This window comes from Geotrypetes seraphini, chromosome 2 (assembly GCF_902459505.1).
Source record: "Geotrypetes seraphini chromosome 2, aGeoSer1.1, whole genome shotgun sequence".
NCBI lineage: Eukaryota > Metazoa > Chordata > Amphibia > Gymnophiona > Dermophiidae > Geotrypetes > Geotrypetes seraphini.
Window position 1 is genome coordinate 384,396,175 of NC_047085.1, and position 23,335 is coordinate 384,419,509.

Consider the following 23,335-nt stretch of genomic DNA (forward strand, 5'->3'; position numbering starts at 1 on the left):
TAGAGAGTACAGAGTATAATGTTTGCATGTAATTCAGTATAAAATGTTCAGACATTTGGTTAGTGCACAAATCCAGGGTCAGAGACCTATTGGGGAGCTAGAAAAGAAAAAAAAGGGGAACAAGGAAGAGAAAAAATTAGTACTATAAATACTTTGAAAACTGTTTCGAAATATATATAATACACCTACCCACACTATAGCGCAACACCTCTGCAAGGCAGGAATCCTTGAGTTCAAGGCGCCCAGAGGATGCCTAGGATGAAAAAATGTTCATTAACTTCGGGGACTTGAAAACAAAAGTTTAAGAATGGAATGTCAAAACAAAATAATAAAACACAAATAATGAAGAAAAAAATAAATAAATAAATTTTGTGAAATAGTGTTAATAAAAAACATATTTTAAAAAACTAATTTAAAAGGCTTGGATACCTGTAAGAGGCAGATGTACATAACCTTGCAAAGTCAGGATAAAGGCGTGCAGTAATGTAAAAAGGCACTAAAACTCAGAAAAACTAAAAAAAACCAAAAACCTCATTATAGAATTGCTCCAACTAAAAATAAGTTGAAATTTAAATGGAAACACAATTACTTAAAAATAAAATACTTTTCAAGCTGCATGATCCAGAGCATATGTCAATGAAACTGTACTGATTTCAAGAGGGTCTGGTTCAAATGCCAGTTTATTGCATTTGTGCTTTTCAAAGACGGGCTAGTCCAGTAAAAGCAAAACACACTTAAAATCATATTGTTGCAATATGCTTGACCCATTAATAACAACATTTTTTTAAAGAAAGGCTTTTAATAATGTATGCTTTCTAATTTATGTATTTGGCTTTATCATTATGTATGGTTTTTAACTTGATCTTGTAAACTATTTCATGCTAATGAAATATCATTGTTAACTTTGCACTATTAAATAGTTTTGTTAATTTTATGTATGCCACAGTTGTGGTTCTTCTGTGCACATTCTATTGCTTCCATTGATTTATCCATTCACAGAGGCTAGCCTAGGAGTGTCCGACCTCGAGGGCCCCAACCAGTCAGGTTTTCAGGACTTCACCAATGAATCTACATAAGAGAGATTTGCATGCATTCATTGTGGAAATCCTGAAAACCCTAAGGGTCAAGGTTGGACTCCCCTGGCCAGCCCTTTTCTATTGTTTATTTTTGCCTTTAAATACATAGGACATATAACAGAAGATTTTAATAAGAGGCTGGAAGAATTTTTAAAAGACTGGAAAAAATTAAAATTTAAAAAGTTCACAAAGGATGAGAATCATTAGAAGTGTTCCATTTACCCCTGGATCAAAACAAAGCAGAACCACAATGGCATTAGATGAAATTGCCTAAACAAGAAATCTAGACCAACATCTGAAATCAATTTTCACTTTTAGTGATAAGAACATAAGAATTGCTGCTGCTGGGTCAGACCAGTGGTCCATCATGCCCAGCAGTCCGCTCCAGCGGCGGCCCTCAGGTCAAAGACCAGTGCCCTATCTGAGTCTAGCCTTACCTGCGTACATTCTGGTTTAGTAGGAACTTGTCTAACTTTGTCTTGAATCCCTGGAGGGTGTTTTCCCCTATAACAGCCTCCAGAAGAGTGTTCTAGTTTTCCACCACTCTTTGGGTGAAGAACTTCCTTACGTTTGTATGGAATCTATCCCCTTTTAACTTTAGAGAATGTCCTCTCGTTCTCCCTACCTTGGAAAGGGTGAACAACCTGTCTTTATCTACTAAGTCTATTCCCTTCATTATCTTGAATGTTTCAATCATGTCCCCTCTCAGTCTCCTCTTTTCAAGTAGCAACAAAGATGGTGAAATTAGCTGCAAGAAATTTAGGTAAGCTTCTGATTCAGGATCTCTTCACTTGTACTTTCTCACCCCTTCTTTAAACACATTTTTAAAATTTTATTTCATCAAACCTGGACCAAATAACCAGATTGCAATCACCAAAGGAGAAGGGGGGAACACAATAGGAAGGAACAGACATCCATAAAGAGGAACAGAGTGGTATCTGAACCACTGCATTACCTGTTGCCAAACTCTCTATATACTGCCTTAGTAAAATAGAAGAGAGGGTATTACAAAAGAGAATCATAGATACAATGCTATTCAGATGAAGGATGACTTCCTAGTTTACCATTTTAGAGGGGGTGCTGAAAACTTTCTAAATTCTGAGCATTATTTTATCACTGTAGCTGAAAACAGTGTTATTTTATTTTGCAAAGTGCCTATTTGCAGAAACGTAATGCTATGTTTTTGACATTGTTTCAAATCATTGTCAATAAAAAGTGTGGAATTTTCAATCATGGCACTCCAAGCCATCATGAAGTTCCTATTCCTGTAGAAGAAAATTCCAAAGGAAATACATGAATGTATGATACAAACATTGAATGACAAATCCCAATCATACTCCATAGTGAAGTAGTGTACAAACTTTCAGAGTGGAGATTTCAAGATCAAAGATGCAGCAAGGCCTGGAAGACCTCAAACGGCATCAGCTTCTGAAACTGTTGACCATGTCCATGACCTGATTTTGGCAGATCGGCGAATATTGGCTTAAACAAATGCTGAGACACTACAGATATCAGGGAATGTGTTGGGTGTATAATCCAAAAGCAGCTGGTTATGCAGAAGCTGTCAGACAAGTGGGTGCCCAAATGTTTGAAGCTGAGGAGAAACAACATCGAGTGGACACTTCCAAGTTGATTTTGCAGCATTTTTAGTGAGCTGGTGCCAACTTTTTGAATGACTAGTTACTGTTGATGAAACATGATTACATCACTATGATCCCGAGACAAAACAACAGTCCATGCAATGGTGGTACTTAGGTTTTCCAAGGCCAAGGAAATTCAAGACCCAAAAGTCAGCAGGAAAAGTCATTACCACAGTGTTTTGTGGATCAGGAAGGTGTAATAATTACTATCTTCCAAGGGGGCAAACAGTTAATGCAGCATACGTAACTTGCTGTGCTGATTAAAGGAGGCACTGAAAGATAAAAAAGGAGAGGGAAGCTGTGGAAAGGAGATCTCTTTATGCAAGACAACGCACCTGCTTACAAGGCTGGCAAAACAATTAATGTTTTGACACAGTTGGGGTTTCAGTGGATAGACCATCCACCCTATCACCAGATCTTGCTCAATCTGACTATTTTCTGTTTCCAAACCTTAAAAAGTGTTTGAAAGGGCAACAATTTTCGAGTGAGGTGATTGCAGCAGCAGAGCAACATTTCAGTGACCAGACACCAGAGTATTTTTTTTTTTGGAAGGGTTGCAGAAACTTCAGACAAGATGTGCCAAGTGTGTTGAACTTAGGGGTGAATATGTGGAATAACTTTTAAGTTTCATAATTCCCTTCTTGGTTGGGCTGAGATCTTTTCAGCACCCCTTCGTAAGCATGTGGACATTTCCCTAATTCAAACCAATTCTTTAAGGCTTTATATCCGATTATCGACAACTTTCATGATGTCACTTTAAAATATATTAAAGTCTTAAAACAAAAAAACCCACAAAATAAACCACAAAAAAGAGAGGTTACTTTGCACTTTCTTTAAAAACCAATATTGCTAACTGAGGCTGGATTATAATTTTACACAGAGAGGGTTATATGCAGGAAAGTGATTCCATAATTCACCTTGTTGAAGTGATGTGCAACAAGATCCCACTTTCAGCCTTCAAATCATGCAATGTTTGTTCTAGAACTAGGGACTTTCCTGATTTTAAGACTGGATGCTAGATATACTCTAAAGTTGATTAGAGTTTTGGTTACCCGTATATCTTATCTTTTATCAGAAATCTTGTTAACACTTCCTGGTACAACAATTAACTCGATCTCTTCCTGAAACCTTAACTATGTTTTATTAACACATTTGAGATTCTTCATTTACCTATCCCTTGACAGGTTAGAAATTAGATTGCTCTAGAGTCAAGACAAACAACCCCCAAAAAAGAACCCATCACTATCATTACAGCCACACTTGGGGGTGGGGGATGAAGAGGGTGTTATTAAGGTGAAATAAAAGCTGACCTATTATGCAGCTTAGTTTATTGCAAGATTGGTGACTCCCACCATAATTGAACAATGTAACTTGCAATCAACTTTGCAAGCTGTGCTATTATTCCTTCCTGGAGCAGCCTGACCCCTTGCTATAGTCTGCCACTATGGGTTAGAGCAGTGGTCTCAAACGCAAACCCTTTGCAGGGCAACATTTTGGATTTGTAGGTACTTGGAGGGTACTGGGGGAAGGCAACCTAGAAAAAGACCTGGGGGTATTGGTGGATAAATCAATGAAGCCGGCGGCACAATGTGTAGCAGCCTCGAAGAAAGTGAACAGAATGCTGGGCATTATCAAAAAAGGTATCACTACCAGAACGAAGGAAGTTATCCTGCCGCTGTACCGAGCAATGGTGCACCCACATCTGGAGTACTGCGTCCAATACTGGTCGCCGTACCTTAAAAAGGATATGGCGATACTCGAGAGGGTCCAAAGGAGAGCAACAAGGATGATTAAGGGCATGGAGAACCTTTCATATGCCAAAAGGTTGGACAAGTTGGGGCTCTTTACCCTGGAAAAGCGGAGACTTAGAGGGGACATGATAGAGACCTATAAAATCATGAAAGGCATAGAGAAGGTGGAGAGGGACAGATTCTTCAGACTAGCGGGGACAACAAAAATACGAGGTCATTCAGAAAAATTGAGAGGAGACAGATTCAGAACAAATGCTAGGAAGTTCTTCTTCACTCAGAGGGTGGTGGACTTCTGGAATGCACTTCCAGGAGAGGTGATAGGACAGAGTACATTATTGGGGTTCAAAAAGGGACTGGATGACTTCCTGAAAGAGAAGAGGATAGCAGGGCCCAGATAGAGGCTTACTTACGGGACATTAAGTAAATGGGATATAAACATCCTAGGGAAGGAGCACTTACAGGTCATGGACCTGGTGGGCCGTCGCGGAAGCGGACTGCTGGGCGCGATGGACCCCTGGTCTGACCCGGCAGGGGAAATGCTTATGTTCTTATGGAGGGCTGCAGAAAAAAATAGTTAATGTTTTATTAAAGAAATTACAATTTTGCATGAGGTAAAACTCTTTATAGTTGATAAATCTTTCCTTTTGGCTAAGTCTTAACATTAATATTGTAATTTATAGCTAAGGAGACATATGATCAAGAAACTGTTTTATTTTACTTTTGTGATTATGATAAACATATCGAGGGCCTCAAAATAGTACCTGGCAGGCCGCATGTGGCCCCCGGGCCGTGAATTTGAGACCACTGGGTTAGAGTAAGGCACTGTATAAAGGCCTTTTGCTTTTTTATGGCAGCCTGACCCCTGAACATAGTACTCCTAGACTACTACTAGGGATCAGGCAGCAACAGAAAGGGCAGGAGCAACTAGGAGTCATTTCCTGCCCCCGTTAACCAAGACACCCTCATCTGGGAGGGGGTGAAATGACAGGGAAGCTATCTTGCTTTAGAGGTGATGGGGTGATACTTGCATCTAGTACTTACCAAAAGCCCCCTTGCTTTCTGGAATATCAGGCTGCATGTTCCTGGCCCGATGTTCCAAGTGAGAAAAATAAGCACCTGAATTATTCTTAAAGAAACATTATGCTATGCTGCAGTAATTATAGCCCGCCAAATCCCTGCAGTGACAGGTTCAAGATGAGTAACAACCACTATATATGCACATATACACAAAGACCAACAGAAAAAGCACAGTTACTTACCGTAACAGGTGTTATCCAGGGACAGCAGGCAGATATTCTTAACGTATGGGTGACGTCACCGACGGAGCCCCGGTACGGACCTTTTTAACTAGAAAGTTCTAGTTGGCCGCACCGCGCATGCGCGAGTGCCTTCCCGCCCGACGGAGGAGTGCGTGGTCTCCAGTTAGGATAAGCCAGCTAAGAAGCCAACCCGGGGAGGTGGGTGGGTCGTAAGAATATCTGCCTGCTGTCCCTGGATAACACCTGTTACGGTAAGTAACTGTGCTTTATCCCAGGACAAGCAGGCAGCATATTCTTAACGTATGGGTGACCTCTAAGCTAACAGAGAGGGAGGAGGGATGGTTGGCCATTAGGAAAATAAATTTTGTAACACAGATTGACCAAAGTGCCCATCCCGTCTGGAGAAGGCATCCAGACAGTAGTGAGTAGTGAATGTGTGAACTGAAGACCAAGTGGCCGCCTTGCAGATTTCCTCAATAGGCGTGGAACGGAGGAAAGCCACAGAAGCAGCCATAGCCCTGACTCTATGGGCCGTGACAGCTCCTTCCAGTGACAGGCCGGCCCGAGCATAACAGAACGCAATACAGGCAGCAAGCCAATTGGACAGCGTTCGTTTAGATACAGGGTGACCCAGACGGTTAGGATCGAAGGTCAGAAAGAGTTGAGGAGAGGAGCGGTGAGCCCTGGTACGGTCAAGGTAGTACGCCAGGGCACGCTTACAATCCAGCGTGTGAAGAGCCTGTTCCCCAGGATGAGAATGGGGTTTTGGGAAGAAGACAGGTAGCACGATGGACTGGTTGAGGTGAAAGGCTGAAACCACCTTAGGAAGGAATTTAGGATGGGTACGCAGAACCACCTTGTCATGGTGAAAAACAGTGAACGGTGGATCGGCGACCAGTGCATGTAGCTCACTAACCCTCCTGGCAGAGGTGATGGCAATGAGGAAAAGCACCTTCCATGTGAGAAGTTTGAGCGAGGTAGTAGCAAGAGGCTCAAAAGGAGGTTTCATGAGGGCTGACAAAACCACATTGAGGTCCCAGACGACCGGGGGAGGCTGAAGAGGTGGTTTGATATTGAAGAGGCCTCTCATGAACCGGGAAACCAGAGGATGAGCTGTGAGGGGTTTTCCAAGGATAGGCTCGTGAAAAGCAGTGATGGCACTGAGGTGGACTCTGATCGAGGTAGACTTGAGACCAGTGTTAGACAGAGAGAGCAAATAGTCCAGTACGGTTTCCACCGCCAATGAGGTGGGATTGTGATGATGCAGGAGGCACCAAGAGGAGAACCGGGTCCATTTCTGATGGTAACATTGGAGTGTGGAGGGTTTCCTGGAGGCATCCAAAATGCGACGGACAGGCTGAGACAGGTTTTCTGGAGAGGTCAGCCCGAGAGAAACCAAGCTGTCAGGTGGAGGGAAGACAGATTGGGATGTAGCAGAGACTGATGTTGCTGTGTAAGCAGAGAAGGAAATACAGGAAGAGGAATGGGCTCCCTGGAGCTGAGTTGAAGCAGGAGGGAGAACCAGTGTTGTCTGGGCCACCGAGGGGCGATGAGAATCATGGTGGCCCTGTCCTTGCGGAGTTTGAACAGGGTCCGCAACATCAGAGGAAGTGGAGGGAAGGCATAGAGGAACCGATCCGTCCAGTCGAGTAGGAATGCATCCGGGGCCAGACGATGTGGAGAGAAGAGTCTGGAGCAGAACTGGGGCAGCTGATGGTTGTGAGGAGCTGCAAAGAGGTCCACCTGCGGAGTGCCCCAGCGAGCAAAGATGGAGTGGAGAGTGGGAGGATCCAGGGTCCACTCGTGAGGTTGAAGGATGCGGCTGAGCTGGTCGGCCAGGGAGTTCTGTTCGCCCTGGATATAGACCGCTTTGAGATAAAGATTGTGGGCTGTGGCCCAGGTCCAAATTCGGAGGGCCTCCTGACAAAGGAGACGAGATCCGGTGCCGCCTTGCTTGTTGATGTAGTACATGGCGACCTGGTTGTCCGTGCACAGGAGAAGAACCTGAGGATAGAGAAGGTGCTGGAAGGCCTTGAGAGCATAAAACATGGCTCTGAGTTCCAGGAAATTGATGTGATGTTGACGCTCCTGAGGGGTCCATAGTCCCTGGGTGCGTAAATCCCCTATGTGAGCTCTCCATGCATAGGGGGAGGCATCTGTGGTGATGATCATGGAATGAGGGGGTGGATGAAAAAGGAGGCCCCTGGAAAGATTTGAGGAGTTCAACCACCACTGAAGAGATCGCTGAAGAGACGATGTCACAGAGATGGGATGAGAAAGAGGATCCCTGGTCTGCGACCATTGGTTGGCGAGGGTCCATTGCGGTATCCTCAGATGGAGTCGCGCCAGAGGAACCACATGGACTGTCGAGGCCATGTGACCCAGAAGAATCATCATCTGGCGAGCAGGGATGGATGGTTGTAGGAGCACCTGTCGACAGAGGTGAAGCAGTGTCCGGTGCCGGTCGGCAGGAAGGAACGCTCTCATGAAGTTGGTATCGAGAAGTGCTCCGATGAACTGAAGGCGCTGCGTGGGAAGCAGATGCGACTTGGGATAATTGATCTCGAACCCCAAGAGATGGAGGAAAGAGATGGTGTGGTGAGTGGATTGCAGCACAAGTGGAGCGGTTGTTGCTTTCACCAACCAATCGTCCAAGTAGGGGAACACTTGTAGGTTGTGGGACCTGAGACAGGCCGCTACCACAATCAGGCACTTGGTGAACACCCTGGGAGATGATGCGAGACCAAAGGGTAGCACTTTGTACTGATAGTGGTGATTCAGTATCTGGAATCGGAGGTAGCGACGTGAAGCCTGATGGATTGGGATGTGAGTGTAGGCCTCCTTGAGGTCCAGGGAACATAGCCAGTCGTGTTGAGATAGAAGAGGATAAAGTGTGGCAAGTGAGAGCATCCTGAACTTTTCCTTGACCAAACACTTGTTGAGGTTCCTGAGGTCGAGGATAGGACGAAGATCCCCTGTTTTTTTGGGTACCAAGAAGTAGCAGGAGTAAAATCCCTGACCTCTTTGGTCTGGTGGAACTTCTTCGATGGCATTGAGAAGGAGGAGGGATTGGACCTCCCTGAGGAGGAGTGGAGTTTGGGAGGAGTGAGAAGCAGACTCTACGGGAGGATGGTCTGCAGGAAGAGTCTGGAACCTTAGTGAGTATCCGTGACGGATGATGTTTAGAACCCACAGGTCTGAGGTGATGGCCTCCCAGCGTCGTAGAAAGATGGTGAGGCGGCCCCCGATAGGTTGAGGCAGAGGCAGCGAGGGTTGTAGACTGGCTATGCCCTGGAGAAAGGAGTCAAAAGGGCTGAGGAGGTTTAGTTTGAGGGAGAGGCTTGGTCGTCTGGTGAGATTGCGAGCGAGCCTGAGAGTGTTGTTGTTGTTGTTGGCGAGGCCGACGAGATTGCTGCTGAGGAGGATTAAGTGGCCTAGCAGAAAAACGACGTTGGTAGGAGGACTGAGGTCTGTATGGTCGTGTTGGCGGAGTCTTCTTCTTAGGCTTAATGAGGGTGTCCCATCTCGTCTCATGAGCCGAAAGTTTTTGTGTCGTGATATCCAGAGACTCCCCAAAAAGTTCATCACCAAGACAGGGCGCGTTGGCAAGGCGGTCTTGGTGGTTCACATCAAGGTCAGATACTCTTAGCCAGGCAAGGTGTCGCATGGCCACTGCCAGAGCAGAGGCTCGGGAGGAGAGCTCGAAAGAGTCATAGATTGAGCGTACCATGAATTTCCTAAGCTGAAGGAGGGTGGAAATTTGTTGCTGAAATAATGGAACCTTGCGTTCAGGGATATACTTTTGCAGAGCAGAAAGTTGTTGTACCAGATATTTCATGTAAAAAGAAAAATGAAATGAGTAATTGTTGGCTCTGCTAGCCAGCATGGCATTTTGGTACAGGCGTTTTCCAAATTTGTCCATTGTTTTACCCTCTCTGCCAGGAGGGGTGGAGGCATAGACACTGGAACCATGAGATTTTTTGAGAGTGGATTCTACCAGGAGGCTCTCATGTGGCAACTGGGGTTTATCAAATCCTGGGATAGGGATGACCCGGTATAAACTGTCCAGTTTCTTAGGGGCACCTGGAACAGTAAGGGGATTCTCCAAATTTTTATAAAACGTCTCCCGTAGAATATCATGGACGGGGAGTTTGAGAAACTCCTTGGGGGGTTGATCGAAGTCCAAGGCTTCTAGAAAGGCCTGGGACTTCTTGGAGTCGGACTCAAGTGGGATGGAGAGAGCCCCAGACATCTCCCGAAGGAATTTAGTAAATGAGGACTGCTCGGGTTTGGAGGTGGATTCAGCCATGGAGGGTTCCTCATCAGTGGAAGAGGCATCCTCCTCGGTACCGAGTGGGGATTGCTCCCATAAGTCAGGGTCCCTGATGGCCGGCTCAGCATGGCGGGTTTTAGAAAGGGACTTGCCAGATCTCATGGATACGGTGCCGGGAGATGAAGACCGGTGCCGATCTCTGTCCCGGGAGGAGTGGTGCCGATCCCGGTCCCGAGACGATCGATGTCGATCCTGGGGCCGGGAGGGGTCCTCCGCCGCGCAGGTCTGGAGTGTAGGCTGTGCAGATAAGACCGGCATCGAAGTGTTCATCGGTACCGAGGGGGTGGCCACTGGCGTAGTGGTGCGAGGCTCGGGCCGGACCGGTACCGGAAGGAGTGGTGCCAGCAGGGTTGGAAGCAGTTCCTGAAGCTGGTGCTGTAGCTGTTCCTGCAATTTGGTCTGGAGTATGGCCGAGATACGGTCCTCCAATGGGGGCACCGGTACCGTTTTACTTTTCTTCGGTACCATAGGTGCCGCTCTACGCTCCGGTGATGAGGAGGCCGATGAAGAGGCACTCACCGTTATCGGAGCGGAGCGCTTACGGGACTTGCGGGACGTCGGAAGGACCGGTGTCACCGCCGTGGCTGGAGGGCGCTCGAGGGAAGTGGAAGGCTTCTTAGCCGGCTTACCTGGCGCTATCGACCCCGCAGAAGGATCAGGTGGTGTCGATGTTGACGGTGCCGATTTCGGCGGTGCCGTCGACGTCGGGGTCGGATCCATAGCAGAACCGGTGCCGAAGAGGAGATTCTGCTGGATTTGTCTATTTTTAAGTGTGCGTTTTTGGAGAGTCGCGCAGCGGGTGCAGGTGTCAGCCCGATGTTCCGGACCCAAGCACTGTAGGCACCAGTTGTGTGGGTCCGAAAGGGAAATCGGGCGTGCACACCGCTGGCACTTCTTAAAACCCGGCTGAGGGGGCATGAAGGGAAATACGGCCTCCGCGAAATCAAAGCCGGAGGCTTGTATGATGGCAACAGGCCCCGCCGGGGCCGGTTGAAAAATAAAGGAAAAAAGAAAGTTTGTTTTTTTTACCAATTAGAAAGAAAACAGAAAACCGAAGGAAAAAAGTAGAAAAAATCAGAAATAACGCGAGCGGGAAGGCAAAAAAGGAGTGTTCAACAGCCGTTGAAACCACATGCGTCTTCTTCGCTCCGCGGAAACGAAGAAACTGGAGACCACGCACTCCTCCGTCGGGCGGGAAGGCACTCGCGCATGCGCGGTGCGGCCAACTAGAACTTTCTAGTTAAAAAGGTCCGTACCGGGGCTCCGTCGGTGACGTCACCCATACGTTAAGAATATGCTGCCTGCTTGTCCTGGGATAATAATATATAACAGAAAAAAAACATTTTATTTTCATCAATCTTATATTTCCTAAAGAAATAAGATTTCAATAATTTTAAAAATAAAAGTAGGAACTAATAGAATTTATTTTTTTGTAATTCTTTATTTTTTGATCAGGAACATACTCACAGCAAGAACAGATCAACAACAACAAGATAAAACATCAGACCCACCACCCAATCTAGTATGTAATCTACCCTCAACAACCTCCTGAAGAGAGAAGATATGCACAACATCCCATAGAGAAACAGAACCTGCCTCCCACCATCCCTAAACCCATCCAACCTCTAAGAATAGAGGTCATTTACCCTGTGCCCTTCTTTTCTACTTCCAGATATCTCTCCCACGTCCATGAATTAGTTCCACCGGTGTGACAAAATGGCCAATAGCTGATAGGTAGCACATACCACCCTCAGTCATTCCCTCATATCCTCCAGCGTAGGAGTAGTTCCACGCTACTTATGAGCCACTACCAAATGGGCTGCTATAAAGGCCAGACTCAAAAATCGATCCTGAAAGATGGTCAACCCATCCACTCCCACTCCCAATAATGCCCGCTCTGCCCTCATACCCATAGGAACCTGAAGAAGTTTGCTCACATATAATAGAATATTTTAAAGTAAAAAAAACCAAAACAAAACCCTCCAGATATTTACTGAATAAAGTAGAAGAGATTTCTCAAACTGACTTGGCACTAAAGCATTCGCAGAAGGTAAACTAAATCATTCGCAGAAGGTCAAACCAACAGCAAATGAGAAAAACTAACATGTAGGACATGACCCCAATTCCATTAACTATAGTAAAAGTGCCCCTAAGGTAGCCATGTATGATATTAGAAAAAAAAATTACTAATCTGGGCATGTGCCAAGTGAACTGGAAGCTAAACTGTGTAAAGTTGAAAATAGTTTGAAGGACTTTAAATCCAGCAGGACTCTCTGCAAAAATAATCAGGAACTGTAAGAAAAAGTTGAAGACTTGGAAATTGGGTCCTGCCCTAGCTATTTCCAGGAACAGAGGTCCCAGAGGTGACAGATATTATGTGGCTCCAGAAAATTTGTAGCAATGCTGGTGCAGAAATCACAGAGATCTGTGTGAAAGAGCACATAGGGCCCTTACCCCTAGGAGAGAAAAGTGAGTGAGAGATATTATACCGTGCCTGCTTGACAAGTGTAAAATAAAATAAAATTAGTAGTAATGGCCACGCATGTGGGACCACTAAAAAGGAAGGGCTACCAAAAAAATGTTACAAAGGAAAAGAGGGGTTACCTGATTCATGTGAGCAGTGGGCATTTGCCATAAGTAGAAGTATCCTTTAAACTTTCTCCATAAACAAGGTCAACATAAAGAGTTGATGTCATCTGATGGAGCCCAGTGAGGAGAAATGTCCATCAACTCTTCTGGAAGCATTTGGACTGCACCGTGCTTGCAAATCTTTCTGCCCAGCGCTCAGTGAGACCACACAGTTTCTCTTCATCTATGGAGCAGCAAGGGCATACTCTCCCATTCTCTCCTCCTATCAAATCTTTTTGGCTTATTAGGCCTCGTTTCTTTTGTAGGTGCTGTATGGAACTGGTTTTTCCTTTCGGGTTTGCTTTCCCATAGTTTTCTTAGCATATTTTGGGACTTAAAAAACAAATAAAAAAACAACAACTTTATTTTCTGCAGCTCATCAACCCGTTCAATATCATTTTTTCACAAGTGAGCTGTTTGATTTCATTTTGGCTATTTTCCCCATGCTTTTAAAAATGTAGTGGTTTCAAGAAGTGCTCCCAATGATCTAGGACCATGTTGATACCCATCATGTATGGGGCCTGACCACAATGTTCCTTTCTTTCTTTTTTTTTTTTTGGTAACTTGTCAACAGATGTCAAGAACCACCATTAGGAGTCCAAAGAACAGAGCAAAAATATTTTTTGGCACTGAGAAGTCCAGTCCATTGATTTTGGCATTGGAGGCATCGGCCGCAATGGCTCTTGGATCTGTGTCAGACACTGGGGATGCATCAGCATGAAGGAGGGCTTCACTTGCATTGAAATCTAACATCAATACCACCCACCAGGGATCGAATATTCTTGGACCCCACACTGACGATACTAAAGAAATTGACATGTCCTTATTGGCATTGAGGGACACCAAAGCAATGCATCAGGCAATGGCCAATTAGCATCAGTATCAATACTATTTGAGGCAAGGTATCACAAGCAGCACCAGGACATTAGCATCACCAATACCCGAGAAATATCTGTGCCACGAGGGTCATGTCCCCTCCTAGGTTTTAGTACTATGGCACCAGTCTCCACCAAATAATGACCTTCTAATTCACATTTGATGCCTTCTCTAGACCCGACCACACTGGTTGAGCCCCTGCCTTTACCAATGCCTGCCCTCGAGCAGCAGATCTGGGCTATACTCCAGGAGTTGCTGGGGCACATTCTCCATTAATGCAATGCCAAGGAATCGCAGGCATCAATGCAAGTTCCAATGTTGGTCCAGTTTCTCTTATTAGCATGCATCAACACTGCTGCCTGGAAGGGCATTCAGTGACCAGTCCCTCAGTGGAGGAAGTTTCCTTAGGGCCTAGAATTCTGCCCATTCCACAGTGCGTTCATCCAGAGCCTAGAATTTAGTCCAACTGGCTGAGGTAGGTTTCAAGTTTATTTAAAATATTTGATTTGATCGCAAAATCCAAATCCAGTGCGATTTACATTTAGTTAAAAATTAGGTTAAAATAAAAATCAAACAAACAGGACAATTAGCACTAATTATAATAAAATAATACATTTGAAAGAGGGAGGCGAAAAAAAAAATGGCTTAAATACAATTCAAAAACAAATAAAAAGGGATAGGTAATGAAACAAGAGGTTGGGGAAAGTTACCCACTTAATTTTCATTTGGCAATATTCCTAGTCCATTGTAAAATCATAAAATTTAAATAAGTCAGTTAAAAGAAGATTTTTCTTCAGATCTTAAGGATTTTATGGGAATATATGGTATTAGAAATCTTTCTAAGAATGCAGGAGCTTTGTTTATTAATATTTTATGTGCAAGTAATGCTATTTTATATGATTCTGTGATTTACAGTTAACCCATGCTTTTCCTTTAAAAGGGGAGTTACATGATCAAATTTTTTTTCTTTTTGTAATTATTTTTATTGTGGTATTTTGAAGAATTTGCAGTCTACGTATTTCTTTTAAGGTAGAACCCTTGTACAGGGTGTTGCAATAGTCAATTTTTTATATTAATGTATTAGAATATTCAACGATGATTCATCAAGAAAAGCGGATAGTGATCTGATCAACCTTAACCTATAAAAACAGGTTCTTACAAGTGAACTTATTTGATCGTGGTAACTAAGCTTTTGGTCCAATATGACCCCAAGTATTTTCACCTTAGTAACTACCTTAAGTGTAGTTGTATTTATGGTTATATTAGCTCCTAATTTCTGACCCTCCCTACATGGAAATAGCATAATCTCTGTTTTAGATGTGTTAAGCGCCAACTTACTACTCTGATTCTTATTCAGGCCATTCCTGGGAATCAGAATAGGAGCTAAGGAGGACTCAAATGAGGGAGTCTTTTGGCATCCCTTCATATCACTTTCCTCCCCATAAGAGGAGAAAGTCTCCTCCAGAGGAGCTCTCTTTTACCAGTTTTGTTCACGAAATGGCCCAGTCTGTCCAATTTGTTAGATGCCGAGGATGAGCCCAGTGCCAAATTACTGACATCCTTAATTTTGATGCCCCTCCTAAGGAAGTTGCAACGGTGTCCAATCACAATATCTTTCAGAATGTACAGACAGAGCACCAAGAGACATCATTATCTGTGTAACATAAAGAAGTCTGACTATGTATAGAGTCCAGAAGGCTCTTGGATTTGAGAAGCTTCAGCACCACTTCATGATCATTGAATCTGCTCTCAAAAAAAGCCAAAAGTGCCAAGACTCATTTCCTTGGTGCCCACATGGAGAGATGCTATGAGGCTTTGTGTGAGGGGGTTGTTTCAAAATGTTATGTTGTCCTTGTGACTACATTCTTGCCAGCTCTTCAGAAGCATGCTCTTTCAAAACCTAGTTCACTATGTTGTAGAATTTGAAGACCCTCTACACCTCACAAGGATGCAGAACTCCAATACATAGTAGCCAAGCAACAGGAATGCTGGAAGCACACATTCTAGGCAAAATATTATGCTTTTGATGTGGCACCAGGGCTTCTGCTGTGGGTCATGGGATGTGCACACTCACCTGGCATAAGCCTCAGAACCAGGCATTCAGAAGATGCAAGCAGACATCCCATGACAGGGTGATAATCTTTTTGGTGACAAGGTGGAAGAGGTTGCCAACCTCAAAGAGAACCGATACCATCAAGTCACTCTCCTGGTTCACTCCTAATGTGGCCTCCTCTTCAAAGAGGTAGTTGGGTACAGGCTTAAAGAGATCCTACCACTTCTATAGGTGTCTATTTCCTCCTCCCTCCTGCACTTTCCAGCTGATCTAGAGTTCTTATACCCACTTGAGGCATAAGAATGCTCAAAGGTCCCATCTAGCTCCCCAGTTTAAGCAGGGGTTGAGCTTCTGATTGGCTCCAGGAAAGCATAGCTCCAGTAAAAGTAACCATGTCAAACAGAATACCAGTAGAAGAGAAGCTGAACTTTTTCCAAGTCAGGTATTCCCTCATAATCTCAAATCACGAGGTCTTCAAATAGCTTGCATAGGTTATATCCTTCATTGACAAAAAAAATCCTTCCAAATTGTCCACCATGAGCTTCAAAATTGATTTTTCAGCAATGAGAATTACTTATACAGGAGCGCTCTTCCATTTTGCAAGCCAATGTGGTCGAGCCCCTTCTGCCAAGGAAAAAAGGGAATGGATTTTACTTCAAGTATTTCTGGTCCCCAAGAAAACAGGAGGATTTTGTCCCATCCTAGACCTAAGGGCCTGAACAAATATTTGTCAAAATTTCAGGATGATTTTCCTTAGACACCTTAATTCCCATGATTCTGGTAAATGATTAGCTCTGCCCTCTAGGATTTAAAGCAAAGTTTTTCCAACTTCTTCATGCCAAGTACCCCTTAAGTCTAACAAATATCAACCGAGTACCTCCGCCCAATCTCCACCCCAAACCCGCCCAGACTCCACCCCAGACCCACCCCCATAATAATAGTACTAACTGTAATGTAATTTCTTTCATCCATTTTTCATGTACACACAATATAATCTTATTAATACATAATGGTAAGCATACTGTATGCAGAGAAAATGTTAATTATCATTTATACTAGGGGGGGGTTCAAAGCAGTCAAGGCAGATGATTTTAAAATATGCAATGTTACCTCAGTAACAATTATAGAAAAATAGACAAATATAGTGCAAAATATAGACACGCTGCATGTGGCTGACCCATAAGTCTTCCCTGTGATGTCAGCTCTGACATCAGAGAGGTTTCTGGGTCAGCCATGTGCAGTGTGAAAGAGCCACTGATGCGTCCTTGCAACAAGTGCCACTGAAAGCAGGAAGGAACAGCCCATCTGGAAGGAGGTAACTAATCCCCCGCTGACCCGGAAGGCTTTCCTCTGACGTCAACTCTGACATTGGAGGGAAGCCTTCTGGGTCGGCTTTGGTGGAGGGGGGTAGGCAGGAAGGAGGGCATGGGATCCCTGGCAGCGGCTTCAGTGGAGCGGAGCAGGCAGGTGGGCATGCAATAAGGAGGGCATGGGATCCTCGGTGGAAGCGGCCAAAGGAAACAAGGGTGGGAGACCCGTGCAGTGCCGCATACCCCCAACAAGCGGCTCGAGTATATCCACATCCAGATATCTCATATTTCAAGTAGGAAAATACCATTACCTGTATCTGCCTTCTGGCCTGGCATTGGTTGCCAAGGCCTTCACAGAATATCTTGCAGTAGTACTATCCAAACTGGGACTGCACAGTTTCCCTACCTGAATGATTGGCTGGTAAAAAAAGCACAGCATGTCTGTGAGGGAGTCTATAGGGCACTACCATGTCCCCTCCTCAATATTCCCTCAGTGCCAGAGCCACCTTAAGTTCCATAGCCCCTCCCAAGAGGGAAGCCACACTCTCAGGAGGGGTGGAGCCATGAAAGCAGCTGCCAGGAAGTACAAAGTGTATTCAATAATTTATCTCCCTCAGTAGGAAAGAGTTTTCAAATAATTTTTTGTTTTATTTTTCAATATATTCTCCTAATAGTTCCACACACTTCATCTACTTTTCCTGCAATGACTTTAACCCCTTTGAAAAGAAATCTTCTGTTTGACCTTCATCACTTGAAAACTGCTGTCCATGAAGAGATTTCTTCAAAACTCGGAACAGGAAATAATCCAAGGGAGCCAGGTCAGGACTGTAGGGTGGATGGTTCAGCTGCTGAAACCCACATTCTCGGATGGTAACCTGTGATTATTATGACTTGTGCACCAGCGCATTGTTGTAAAGAAGCAGCATGCCTGCTGTGAGTTTTCCTTGTCTTTTCTCATCAACTACTGAAGCTGCATAGATTAGTAAGTGAGCATCACCACCACCACATCTGTGACACTCGCTACCCTGCATTTGTAAATTTGATTAATTCTCATTCTTTATTATTTTGATTTCTTTTACTGAATGGGAAAGAACAGAGAACTCTGAGAGCCCAGAACTTAGTCTTCTGAGAGGGTCTCAGGATGGCACAGCTTGACTAAAGGGAAAAAAATCATCAGGTATGACAATTTCACCTAGTCTGACATAGGACTGAACCATTCTGACTAAGTGGAATGTGCCCAAGCAGAATTAAGAGACAGAGGAAGATGAGGTTCCCAAACATAATAGCTTTGCCAAAGTGGATAACATGTTTAACCTGCAATACTTTGCAAGGAATGGAGTGACAACCATGTACCACCCAGCAAATTTCTTCTGGAGAGACCAAATGACCTTTCACCAGGTTACTTGAGTCAAATGTGCCCTGATCCACTTAAAAAGAGGCCTGACCCTTCCGATGTCTGTAGAATAGTACAAAAAGGTGATCAAAAAGACAACTCATTCATCTCCTTCAAACAGTATAGCAACATCCTGTGGGCACACAGCCTCAAACATAAAAGAAGGCAAACACACCTCCTGGTGTAAATGGAAAAATTATGTTTTACTTGATAATTTTCTCTCTTTTAGTCAAAGCAGATGAATCCAGAGACTTGTGAGTTTGTGTCCATCTACCAGCAGATGGAGATAGAGAATAGAGAATGACACGGTGACAAAATTCATCACCGTTCCCTTCCCCGCGGATAACCGCAGGAAATAATCCCATGTCATTTTCTAGTGTCTATTTCAACCTCAGTCCTTCTACACCAGCATTCTTCAAAGCAAAGCTTGTGGGTCAGTGGTTGTGGCCATTCATACTCTGATTCTTCCCTCTCTCCTTAAAAAATGACATGAAGATGGTTTCCCGCGGTTATCCGCAAGGACGGGAACGGTGATGAATTTTGTCACCGTGTCATTCTCTAATAGAGAACACTGAACTGAGCTCTGCCTCATAGGATCGAATGCTCCCTTGGTTAGTCAATATTGCTCATAACAAAGCAGAAGGAATTCCACTGAAGCCAAACTTCTTTCCTACACAAAACAGAATTGGAGTAATTAAACTTTGAATGTTAGAACATTAAATAAGTGTCAACAAGAACACCATGAATTAGAACCACTCAAATATAGAAGCTGAGATTACTGGGGCAAAAAAAGGCCCACAGCCTGACCACCGGGGAGGTAAAAGTTTTTTGAGTTGGCCGGAACAGGAGGCAGGAGGGATCTCTCTGGTCCCGGCCCACCGTTGGACCACCAGGTCTTCCTGGAGGTCCAGCAGAGTCCTGCAACATATCCGGGAGGTGGGCACTGACCTGAATATAATCCAACCCTTATTTTTGGGTGTATTTTTGACCCAATAATCTTGGGCTTATATTCAAGTATATATGGTAGGTTCAGCTCTCTGTTTGCAGTGGGCAGTGGTTCTAATTCATGGTGTTCTTGTTGATGTTTATTTAATGTTCTTAAGGCAGGCCCGGTGGAGGCCTGCAAGGCATCGGGAGGGAGAGGGCATAGGGCAGGGAGGCAGAGAGGGAGGTGACAGGGTGTAGAGCCTAGCAAGGCAGGGAAGGGGGACAGGATGCAGCCTGGCAGGGCAAGAAGGGAAGGGGGCAGGGTGCTTGAATATTAACACACACACCCCCGGTTTATATTCGAGTCAACCTTTTTTCCTCATTTTTGGGAGGGAAAAGTTGCCCCGGTTTATATTCAGGTCGGCTTATATTCGAGTATATACAGCATGTACAAAAGAGACAATGGACTAATCTGCTGCGACTAAAGGAAAAAAAATCATTATCGGGTAATATATCATCTTTGCTTCCTTAGAATCTGCAGCAGATGAATCCAGAGATTTGTGGGATGTAGCAAAGCAGTCCTTAGACAGGGCAGAATGTCGAAACTGTCACGGTCAGTACTGAAGCACAAAATGATAATGCAGTCACATCCAAATGATAATGCTTGCCAAAAGTATGCAAAGAATGCCAAGTCACTGCTCGACAAATTTCTTCAAGAGAATGGACCTGCAATTCAGTCCGTTACCAAAGTCTGAGTAGAATGTGCCCTAAGAAGACCTAGAAGCTGTTTACCAGACAATAGATTAGCCACCACAACAGCTTCCTTAATCCAACAAAATTTGAGGTTTGGAAGCCGCAAAACTCTTGTTTGGACCCAAGAAAAGGACAAAGAGATTATCTGAATGGCAGAATTCATTAGTGAATTAAAGATTCTGAAGAAGGATGCAACAAACTTCAAGGAGGCAAAGCTGAAGAGGTGCTCAGTGAGGACCTGCTAAGGCAGGGGTGTCAAAGTCCCTCCTCGAGGGCTGCAATCCAGTCGGGTTTTCAGGATTTCCCCAATGAATATGCATGAGATCTATTAGAATACAATAAAAGCAGTGCATGCAAATAGATCTCATGCATATTCATTGGGGAAATCCTGAAACCCTGACTGGATTGCGGCCCTCAAGGGACTTTGACACCCCTGTGCTAAGGGGAAGATAAACTTCATTGTAGTATCTTACCTGCTGGCATTCAGACTTGGGAAAAGGGTCATGGCAGAAGGGAATGGGCATCCCTCCTGTTATTTGTGGGTCTCTGGGGGGGGGGGGTCATGTTTGTCAGGGGGGCCCTCGGCCGTTTGACAGGTCTGTCTTTTCATTTTTTTTTTATGGGGCAGAAATTTTGCGTGTGTAACACATGCAAAATATGTGCTATGAAAAAAAAATGAATAAAAAAAAAGACAGGTAGGTCTGCCAAAAAACCTGCATTCCTGTCGGTAACTCAGTTACCGACAGATCTGCAGCAGTTGGGTTTGCCAATAGTAAAACTCAATTCAAAATAGCCAAGCAATTGTTAGTGAATCAATTGCTTGGCTATTTTGCATGGGGTTTCACTAATTTGCATGGGAAGATCGGGATCGGATCGCTACATGCGTTAGTGAATAGTGCAGGAAGGAAATCTGGTCGCAAAGGGGTCCCAAACCGATCGATACACAATCGGTTTGCTTTGTGACTCTAGCCCTTAGGCTGCAGAGTTAATCAGAGTTCCAACTGTTTGTATAAAAAATAAAAACAATTAGAGACCCTGACAGGCTTGGTTTAAAGTCTCACTCCTTTCACAGAAGCTCTTAATAAATTACTACAGTGAAAGAACACTGTCAGCAATATGTTTTCTCATAGACTTTAAACCCTTCACTGTGAGTAGTGCTGTAAACCTCACTGAAAATTCTGCTTGTTTTTAAATATTCACAGTTTCATTAAGCAGAAAACTAAATTAATTTAACTCACAGCAGTTTTCTTTTCTTCCTTGCACATTTAGCTTGTCTGTTTATTTAAAACAGACCTTCAGCTCAAGGTTCAATTCTCCAGAATCATGAAGCACTCACGAACATTTCAGAAAAAAATCCAAAACTCTTTCATTCACTTAAACATGACCAGAGATGTTTGAGGTGGGAGGGAGGGTTTTTTTTTAGGGTATATCTGGCTGTTCGCTTAAAATCTGTAAGTTTCCACTACTTTGATTTGCTTGGTGCTTATATATTATTGGCGTGAGGCCCTATTGGAGTAGGGTTAAGGATTAAAAGCTATATCAAAAAGGTGGGTTTTCAGTCTGCTTTTAAACAAGGGCAGGGAAGGGGTTTGACAGACAAACTCGGATAATTTATTCCAGGCATAGGGGGCAGCTAGATGAAAGGAACAAAGTCTGGAATTGGCAGTGGAGGAGAAGCGTAACATTAAGAGTAACTTATCTGAGGAATGAAGTTCTCTGGGAGGTGTATAAGGAGAGAGAAGCAAGGAGAGATATTGAGGGGCAGCAGAATGAACACACTTGTAGGTCAACAATAAGATCTTGAACTGTATGCGATGCACATCATTCCATAGAATTCCTCATACACACATGCACTGCTCTTAAAGCCCTACTTGTTCCTCTCCTCACTATCTGATTTCCACTCACAAACTGCTTTTGAACTATTTTTCAGTTCAGGGACTTACAAAAATTTAAGTCATGCTATGACTGTCAGCACATCCCTGCACTAACTTGTGCCTCCGTGCATGAGAACAACTCAGCTCACTTCTACAGCCACCCCCACCCCCTACTGTTGCTGAGGCCTCTTGCAACTGAGTACTGCAATGAGGGGGCTGGAGGAACTTTCAGCTTCCTATTCCCACAGTGAGATAGATATACTGCCTGAAAGCGTCGAGGCTGTGAACAGCTGATGCACCATGGGGTCTTTCCCCTGGTCCAGTACCGCTTCTTGACCGCTATTCTCATGCAGAGAGCCCAACTCTGCCAGAGAAACTGTATCCTGGGACAATAATGGCATAGAATTGGACCAAAATAGCCAAAAATGGCCCATTGGGAAAGGGGTTTTAGAGGTGGAGGACATTGGCTCTGGCAATAGAAACCTTCAAATTTCAATTTTAGATCCCCCCCCCCACACACACACAATCTTCCCCATAGGCTATAATAGCCTTACTCACTGTGCTATGTGCCTGCCTACTTCAGCTTAGGAGTGCAGCTGGGACAAACGGAGAAGAACTCTGCCTCACAGGTTCACTAGACAAATGGTCTTCAAGCTGCCAGTCAGACCAAATTTGGACTGAGCTTCAACCCCCAGATAACTTCACGCTGTGAAGGGGAAGAGGACCATGCAGCTGGCCCACTATTAAACCCGTCCAAGCTGAGACGGAGCCAATCAGCCTATGTTCAAGCTTCTGATAAATCAGGGATGCGAGCAGCTCTACAGGGTATGGCCTCTGAGCTCCAAAAACTACAAAACCAGGTTGGCTAGATGGGTGTTACCGAAGAGTGATCTTGCTAGCAGCAGACTTCCGCAATGTGAATCTGCATTTTCTCCCAGGCAAAAGTTCCAACGTGGGAACCTCTGGGCACCGGGCCTCCAACCAAGCACTATGAAAAAATACCAGAAAAAAAAAATGTAGAACAGAAATACTTCTAAGCAACTTGCCTGCAGAAAAAAAACTGAGGGGGCAGGAGCAACTGCCTGGGAAAGAGGTGGAGTTCAAAGATGATTTGACAGCATTCTGCAAGCAACTTGCGGGTTCAGATGTCTAGTGTTAGGACTACTAGACACATTGCTCTATAATGTGGAAAATGCAGTCCATAACACAGAGGGACAGACATATAAGATCATCATCCAATAGGGAGGGGATGGAGGTGTAGGATAAAGTCTGTATAGGGGTTCTCCCCCTCCCCAATGAAATAAAGGCTTAGGGAGTCCAGGCCTTCTAAAGGATTGATCATGGTGCTAATGAAATCTGAGGGGGCATTTCTACTGGGATTTACTTTATTATTTTGTTATCAATGTTTACATATCTGGCACAACTGTTAGATTATATTATGGAAGGGGGATGAGAGAAAAGA

The 23,335-nt window shown here is 44.3% G+C and overlaps 1 protein-coding gene across 4 annotated transcripts in view; it reads right to left on the bottom strand.

Annotated features, from left to right (window-relative positions):
• The window catches only part of PLCL2 (phospholipase C like 2), a 136,097-nt gene that overhangs the window by 42,711 nt on the left and 70,051 nt on the right, over positions 1–23,335 (bottom strand). The window contains exon 4 of one of the 4 annotated variants that reach the window (XR_004538091.1): positions 190–253. The exons of the other annotated variants lie outside the window; for them this stretch is intronic. The gene's annotated coding sequence lies outside the window, so the exon portion shown is untranslated. The remainder of the gene's footprint in view (positions 1–189; positions 254–23,335) is intronic. 4 annotated transcript variants of the gene reach the window in all.